The sequence below is a fragment of the Hypomesus nipponensis genome, chromosome 11 (genome assembly GCF_054491055.1).
Source record: "Hypomesus nipponensis isolate SF chromosome 11, ASM5449105v1, whole genome shotgun sequence".
In the NCBI taxonomy this organism is placed as follows: Eukaryota; Metazoa; Chordata; class Actinopteri; order Osmeriformes; family Osmeridae; genus Hypomesus; species Hypomesus nipponensis.
This window is the reverse complement of record NC_140371.1, coordinates 9799190-9808328: the sequence shown is the minus strand read 5'-3', so window position 1 is coordinate 9808328 and position 9139 is coordinate 9799190.

The following is a 9139-nucleotide window of genomic DNA, read 5'->3' as shown; positions in this document are numbered from 1 at the left end:
TCTGCCGGACTTGGCAAGTGCTACTGCATTTCCCATGGGTGAACAGAGAAAATCTCTGTGTGTGTTTCTGTGTGTGCGTGTGTGCATGTGTGTGTGTGTGTGTGTGTGTGCGTGCATCAGTTTGCCAATGCACCGTTATTGGTCCCATCTAACCCTCCCCCAGGAGTGGTCTGAATGACATACAATTGTAGAAGTATATTTTCCTGTCTGCATAAAAAATACAAACCCATTGTAAAAGTACTGCAAAATGTGTTCTTGATTCATCCGTTACAAATATGTACCTTGTTTTTTTACAATGAAGATGAAAGGATATGTGTAAGATAAGAGAACAAGACACTTGCATTACATTGATATATATTACTCTTTCATCCTAAGCAATTTCCAAATATATAGTGCAGGAGATAATCAATGACTTGACAACTGTAATCTGTGTTAAATGAGAAAGTGCAACAACGTCAGATAAAACCAAATAGGTTTAATGTTGCACACACAAGATAACGAAACAAGTTATGAAACCAGAATACCAAATGGATTAACTGAACAAAAACAGGTAAATGTTTTGTTTCGATTTGCTTTTGAGATAGGAAGATTATTTTCATTGGCAAGCTGTCAAGCAGATATCACAATGAAGCCACAAATGGACTTGATGAATCAAAGGTGCTCTGACGTACTCCATGGAGATTAATGGGTAAGTTTATACAAGTTTGACGCAAGAACGGATGAGACAAAAAGCTTAACTGCAGGCGAAAGGTGATACAGTTGGTGATGCCACAGAGGCATTGACGTCCATAATTTTGTTTATTCTACAGTTATGTGCTTCCAAACATATAGCTGTTCTGAAAAGACAGGTTTATCCCATAATTAATGTGATTTATTCAAACACAATACAAACACAAGAAAATATCACATATGACCTCATATGATCTATGGTCATTTCAGATACAATATATTCTGTTTGTGGAACCGCAACTGACAGTAAAATAGATTCAACTCTGATGTGTGAGATGGCGTTTTTTGTTAGTTTTTTTGTAATGGTAACTGCTTGATTGTAACTTGGTATAGTAAATAATTTGTCTTTTGCTGAGACTGCTGATTATCATTGTTGTGTGTCACTGCACAATCAAAACAAGCAAATCAAATACATTGTAAAATGTGTCATTTTTATTGCTCATTCACAATGCATACAGGGCCAAACATGCCCGTTTAACTTTCACATTAATTGTGTAAACAGACATAGCGGATCATAGTCTTGCCTTGTCAAATAAAAATATAGGATATAAATGAATCTGATGATCTTTCGATGCTGACGGCATTGCATCAAGTACTGTTGGCCATTCAGCATCAGCCAATCAGTTCCTGATGCAGTATCGTCCACATCAGAAAGCTTTGCCTTCACCCAACTTACCAGTGCAGGGTGACAGCCAGTCCATCTCCATATGTCGAAAGAAACACCACCAAAAACATTTTTGCCTACACTGTAGCCTACCCCTAAACTTTCTATCCACCAGGGACATCCTATAACAAAATATATAAGAGGAGATCAGTCTCAATGAGTAATACCTCCTTTGCAGTCCACATCTCAAAACAATACCTGTAGATCAGCATGTCTGCAAGCCAAGATGGCAAGGGTGGGGCACTTGCATTGACGAATTCATGCAAATTTAAAATAGGCATGCATTATGAACGAGGAGATGGCAGGGTGTGGGGGTGTGGGGGTGGGGAGGGGGATACTTCAAAGGACTAGGGAGAAAAGGGAGCAAAAGGATTTCTTTCTGTCCAGAGGAGGGGACGTGCAAAGGAGGACGAGCAAGACAGGGAGGGTGACTTTGAGGTGAGCTTATGTAATCGCAGTGACATCTTCATTGAGAGACCATCTCTACTGGGGCGCTGAGGGGTATCGAATATGGGGGCCAGTGGATGGACGAGAGCGGACCAGGGAGAGCCGTCGAAGCGCTGCGTTTAGCATAATCCCAGAGGCCATTGTGAGAGGAGCTAGTGAACGACTCACAGTTGCCAGCTGAGATTTCACCAAAGCGCAGCAGATCATGAAGAGAGGGCGGGAGGGAGGGAGAGGGAGCAACATGAAGGGCAGTCTGGAGGTGTGGGGAAGAGAGACAGAAAGGAGGAGGCAAAGGAAGGAAGGGAGGAGCATGGGAAAGAGGGAGGAAGAATAGAGGGAGTGAAGGAGGAAGAATGATAAGTAGGCTTTTAGAGGTTACTCTGTCACAAGGTTATGGGTGCAGTGAGTCACAACGTGTTCAAGGGAGGAGAAAAGATGGAGGCTTGGAAGGTTTTTGGGTGAAAAAAGGACGGTGCCTAAGGATAACAAGCACCAAGTCTTTCCACTGGGTGGACTGCACCTGCCGTTGGGGACAGGCTTAATACAGGTTCTATCCGGTCACACAATCAATGGCGTCTTTGATTCCACACATTGGCCAGGGATGATAAAAGACATCAACATATCATTTTATTTTGCTTTTTCGTCAACTAATCTGGCATGGATAAAGCATGTTATTGTGTCATAATCCTTTGATAGCAGCCCAGAATGTGGCAGAAGCCATGTGGTAGTAGGAACTGCTGGCCGAGTATACTGTGTTTTGTATGGTAACATTACAGTAGTAAAAGAGTCAGTGCCATGTCGCAGAGTCAATACGGTGATAATGAAGAGCAATTAGCTGACACAAACCAAACCACCAGGGTAGGTCGAAAAAAACATTTGGGGTGCTAAGTCATGCTAATGACAACTTAAATGTGTGCAGGGGTCTTTGAGTTACAGACGGCAGAATCTCTCCAGGTGATTGTGAGAATCTTAAGCACCTTCACAGTTGCCTGCAGAGATTATCCAGTCTGTCCCGAGAATCCACAAACACACATGCACTCACACAAGCTAAGGTGGCCACAAATGCGGATTCTTCTCTAGGTGTCACCATACCAGATGGTTAACAGACTCTGGTAAAGAAGAGAGCCTCAACCATCATCCATTAGGCTAACACACGCGCCCTGTGTCTCCCCGTTACTGAGGGTCCCCCGGTTACCATGGTGATAGGGAGAGGGCACGTGCCTTCCATTGTTGGGTTGTGTCCTCTGGGTCAGCACATGCCTGGTTTGGGGTGAAAGGTCACTCGGGTTTCTTCTTTTTGAGGTCAGCATTTGACCCCTGCTGACACTGAAACAAATTGACAGGGGAAGAGAAGAGAGGGAAAAGACAGAGGCCAAGTTTACACATGGACTTTATACATGAAATTGAGTATTCATACTGAAATAGCAGTTGAGAGTTTGACAGAGTTTTTGAGTTTCTTTAGGTTAGAAAGTGATACCGTTTTTTATTGGAATGTTATTACATAAGCCATGGCACCCTCTTGTGGTTGATTATATATGGTTTTGGTAATAACATGACAGACATAAAGTACCATCATAACATACTGTTAAGAGGGCAATCATTTATTATACAGAGTATCTATTATGTCAACCAGTGTAACATTTATAACATATTAAAAGTCACTGTACAGGGGACAAACCCTCTTTGTTTCAACTTACTAGGAGCAAACAATATTCCTTTGCTGTTTTAAAGTTATATATTATATACTGTATAAACTACATAAATATTCTACTGAGTCTGCATGCGAGTCCATTTATTTAGGCCACGGCGAGGCAGAGACGTTGACAAAGGAGAAATCTTAAGTTTATTAGAGAGAACAGGCTGACAGTCCACACTTTGTTAGGCGCTGAAAGGACAGAGTGGTTTTGACAGGCCTTACCTCTTAAGCTGTGGGTCCTGCTGGGCCCAGCACAGCTAGTGCTAAATGCCATCTGTCTGAACTTCATGGATTTTTTCAGTTATAGTTTAGCATAAAATTCATGCTAAACCCCTATTGTTAAAAAATAAATATATATGATCTAGTTTGTGTCTGGCGCTGGTTAACATTTGCATGATGTTTTCTTGTGAAAATGCGTATGGGTGCAGAGTATTTATAGGTTACACAGCAAGAAACAATCATGATTGTCACACTCCTACACAAGCTGGTGATTTTATAAAATGAAAATGTGAAGTGTCGATAGCAACAGGATAAAATTGTATTTCTAACGTCCACTGTACATGACTGTACAGGATAGTATATCACAGTTCTAAACTTGCATAGTAATGTAAGGAGGAGTTATGCGGTACAGCACTGTAGGGATTGTATGGGACTGTTTGGAGGTTGTATGGTGCTGTGCGTATCTGGATGGGTCTGTACAGGGCTGTTCTGGGGCTAAATGGGGGTTTACTGGGCTGTGCTGAGCTGTTCTTGAGCAGACCCCTGTGCTATGGTGGGGAAAGGACCACAGTTAGCACTAGACAAAGAGAAAGAAGAAGGGACCCCAAAGTCAAGCAGATATTCCACTATGCTGCAGTGTTCTTTAGTACCTCATTCCAGTTCTTTAATACTGAACAGGGAATGGACGATAAAGACAACTCTCACTGTTTACATCTGCCACATGCAAAAATCCACTGAATTAGACATTTTAGGATTTTTGTTTTTTCAAATTGTCCAGAATAGCCAATTTTGAATGGAACCTCCATTCAACACAAAGTCTATGTTTCAATAAGCCGATTTCAGGGAGTCCGGTGGCTGAGCGGTTAGGGAGTCGGGCTATTAATCTGAGAGTTGCCAGTTCGATAGCCGGCCATGCCAAGTTACGTTGTGTCCTTGGGCAAGGCACTTCACCCCACATGTCTCGGGGGGAATGTCCCCGTACTTACTGTAAGTCGCTCTGGATAAGAGCATCTGCTAAATGACTAAATGTAAATTTCACACATCGATGACTCTCATCAACAATACAATAAAGTACAATACAATTCATAACAATACAATAACATAACCGTGTGAACTATGGTCTTCAGCCATTCACTGTGTTGTCAAACACGTTAGCTGTCATGTCGACAACCTCGGAGACCTGTGGTCAACATGTCAGCTTGTGTTAACACTTCATTAAAAGACCGGTCAGTTCAGTTGCTGTGGATACAGCAGTCTTCTGCTCTCTCCAAAATAGAGACGTCATTTGTCTGTTGGAGTTCAATTTGTCAAAGGGAACTAATACAATGGATGGAGCCATCAGAGTTATGAGAAAGTCTCATAAGAGCCCTCCTGGAGAGACTCATTGTGCTCTGTAGTAATTGTAGGCATACTGTGTGTCTGGGGCTGGATGGAAGGTTCTGGAGGGATGTCGAGACATGGGTGTGTGTCTGTACTTGTGCCAATATGTGTGTGTACGCATGAACTGATCTGACATGTGCATTTGTCACAACCTTTCTGTTAAGAAGGGCGCTGCTAAAGAAGGAGAGAAGTGAGAAATAAGAGGGAGGTATCGTAAAATGGGTGTAGAGAAGGGGCACTCGACAGCTTAGTGAAACGTACAGGCTACCATAATTATGTAAAACAACTTTTTTTTTTTTGGGGGGGGGGGAGATTGTAAAGACTGTAAATATTATTGCACACTAACATTATTTTACTACACGTTTGAGATACTAAAAATTAAAGCATTGTTAATGTCACAATAAAATAAGGATATGTAAACCAGACTTGGCTATACACTCTGCTAAGTCTCACTTTGTGATAACTTATATTCTGTATTTATTTTCATCTTTTGTCTTGTCCGCATTTCTTATTTTTATGTTTACCATGGATCTACATCACTGATGACGTATTTTAAGAAACAAATGCAGAGTGCCTGCAATGCTTTGATAGCCTTTGCACATACAGGAGAGTATACCACAGATGAGCAGTCGGTTAAAAAAGAATTCAGCCTGTTCTTGAAGTGTCTACAGACACTTTTTATAGACCTATGGAGACCAGTTTTTTAATTGCCAATCCGTCTCCTGTGTGTCTGGGTCCCATTTTGCCTTTGTGGCACTCCAACAGATGAAATGGGCCGATGGCACATCAAGCTCCACTGTCTGTCTAGATCATATTTACATCCCAGGCCCAATATTGGATGCATAATTTTTCCCCTACACCCTTTCCCGCTCATACACAGAATACATACACACGTACAGACAGCCGGGGAGAAGTGTGATTATAATTTCATAGCCTACCGTGTATCAGGCGACGAGGCAATTTTCTGCCATTTAAATGTGAATTTATGTCTCACGTAAATGAGAGGGGATTCGATTTAGGCCCGTTGGAGGACTGACCTTTTCCCAGAGTTCTTTTCAGGTCTGTCTCCCAGGTGGACAAGAGTGGTGCCAAGGACTTTATTCATTATAATAGTTTCCTGACACCAACAATATTATATGCCTCTCCATCCCACTGAACCCTCACCTTCGAAAGCAACTTAAAAGCTCCGTTCTAATGTGGCTCAGATTCCTAGAATGTTATTTCATACAATGCCAGAACACATCCCTCAACAACAACAAAAATCTGGAATCTGGATCTCTGTTTGCAACATTACAATTGCAGCATCCACCTCTCAATCTCATTGTGGACCTAATATCCATATTCCACGCCTGCATGCTGGCTTTGGTCTCTCTCTCCAACATCTTCTCCAATAGAGGTTCAGTCCTCTGTGTATAGACAGGTGGCCTAATTGGTCCATGTTTCAGTAGGTCACCTATCAACTGAGTGCGCTACAAACATAGCTGTAGTAATAAGTGACCTTTTCAACAAGCTTTTTATGACAACCAGAAGAGCGCAGCAGTCCATGCAGTGTACCCCACCAGGCCTGAGTACTCTCTCCCAATACGTCCAAATGCCACACCCCACAAAGCCTTGTTTATCGTATGGTCCCGTTTCAACATCCCACAAAAATGTTATACCAATTTTAGGTCATGAAGGGATGAAGTTAACTACGTTTTCTCTGACTGTGCTTGTAAGGGAGACTTTGCTCTGTCTCTGGCATGGTCCAATCAGAGATTCTGGCACACGTTCTGTGTCATATGGGTTGTCCTGTCCCAAAACCATTTCCCTTCCTCTTCCACCTCCTGGGCTTCCTCTAGCACAGTGCACACACACACACCTGTCACTTCCCCAGTTTCAAACCAATAGTTAGCGTTCCCATTTTTCCATCTGTATGTCTCACTGTGTAAGGAACACCCAACAGACAGGCAGACAGGCAGGCAGGCCGGAAGACAGGAAGACAGGTAAGCAGGTAAAGTGCTGTGTAATTCTGCCCAGAGCAGCAGCCCAGGGGAGTCGCAGAAGAGCACTGTGGCTCACTATTGCTATGTGATTGATGGTCTCTGTCTGGGCAATAGCTGACTGAGCAACATGTACATCTCTCTTACGAACACACTTTAAGACATGTACAAATAGACACCCTACGTGTACACCCGCACACATGAACAAAACCTAAACAGACGCACACGCTCATACTATGGTCAGTACAAGCAACGTGTGAGACACATTCTGACGCAACAATATGTACAGTGTATGCAGACACACGTCATTTGTCTTTCTGTCCGTCCCCCGTCTTGTCTCTATTGGCCCCTGGTGGGATGTGATATGTCTGATTTGGCCATTGTCCAGTCTGGGCTGTCGGCCATCGAAACACGCCCGAGCCCCGGCAGCCAATCAGGCAGAGTGAGCGCTGCTGACACATGGCTAAAGCAGGGCATAGCGACAAGACCCTGCAAGGCGCAGAAACATCAGCATGGCAATGCTCTTGTAGCTCATTGTCAAGTAACTTGAAGAATATTTCAATGTGTGAATAAACTGGCCTTGCAGTGATTCAGATACATATCCCTGCCACAGCTCGATAGTTTGCCAGCAAAATGTATATTATATTATTCTTCACTGATGGATTCATCTACAATCACAGCAAATGTTTATCTCTTGAATATTTACAGTATCATGCAGCAACACCCAAGTAATCCAATGCACATGGAGTTGACCAATATCAGCATGTGTCATCAAAGAGCACCACATTATGCAGGAGTGCCAGTGATTGATGGTGCATCCCCTTTTCCTTGAGCCTTCTGGGTGACCTTTGACTCTTTAACCCCTATCCTCGAGAGGTTAAACTTATTACCCTCTGGCTCCTGCCGTCCCTAGTGTGTAGGGAGGGAGATTGAAGGATGACCACTGCTTTAGTCTTACTGGCCACTTTGCAACCAACCCCCTTGCCCGAGGGCTGACCACCAGAGACCTGAGGGGTGACCCTCAGAGCAACACACGCTACACAGATAATACTATTATTGGGTCGATATGGATCTATAAAAGGGGGAACAGCTTTAACCCAAAAAGAGGGAGAGAGGAGAAGAGAAAAGGGGAGAGGTGGCGAGAAAGACTATTTCTAGGACAGATTGTGGTCTTTTGTCTTTCCTTTTTCTTTTTACAAATGGCGGTAGTTGTGGTAATATAAATAGTGAGATGATCTGGTCAAAGGATTTACACCATTAACAAAACAACCAAACATTACACAGAAAAATGTGCTGGCCTTGTTGGCCTGTACTAATTCATAATGTCAAATATGAAGAAAAAAAAATGCAAGAGGTACAAATCCAACAGGCAACAGTAAATATATAGCTGTATATGCTATGTGTGAAACAACAATTATTGCCACTACTGTGACACTAACACATTTGCTTAGTCATCTATAGGCATGCTTTGCCAGGATAATTCAAAAGCTCTGTATTTGAGACTAGTTGTGTGAACATTCAATATTAAACTAAAATAAGACATTTAGCCATCAAACATTTATGGGGAGTATTTTTAGTCTCCAAATGTTCTGTAATGTAGTTCTAGCTTGTTGCATTGGACCTAAACCTGGGACAGACAGTTGCGTCAGTTTGCCAGCATGCCACATATAAGCAACCCTCATACACACACATACACACACACACACAAACATGGGAATAGGGATGGGTCGGAATGGATTAATGTGTAGAAGCAATTAACTAGCCAATGTTTTGGCCTTTAGCGGTCGTATAGATCACTTTTAGTACGGATAGTGAGGAAAACATCCCACATAAGAATATTTGAACTGTGTGGAATTTTGTCATATTAGTAGAAACATTTTGTATTTATACAAACTGCCTCGCTTGCTTAACTGTGGCAATGACAGCTTACAGAACCCTAGGCACACAAACACACACCAATATATTGTGTTGTTGCAGCGGTTGCAGCGTTAATCACAATCATTAGGTAAATAATTAATACTCTCT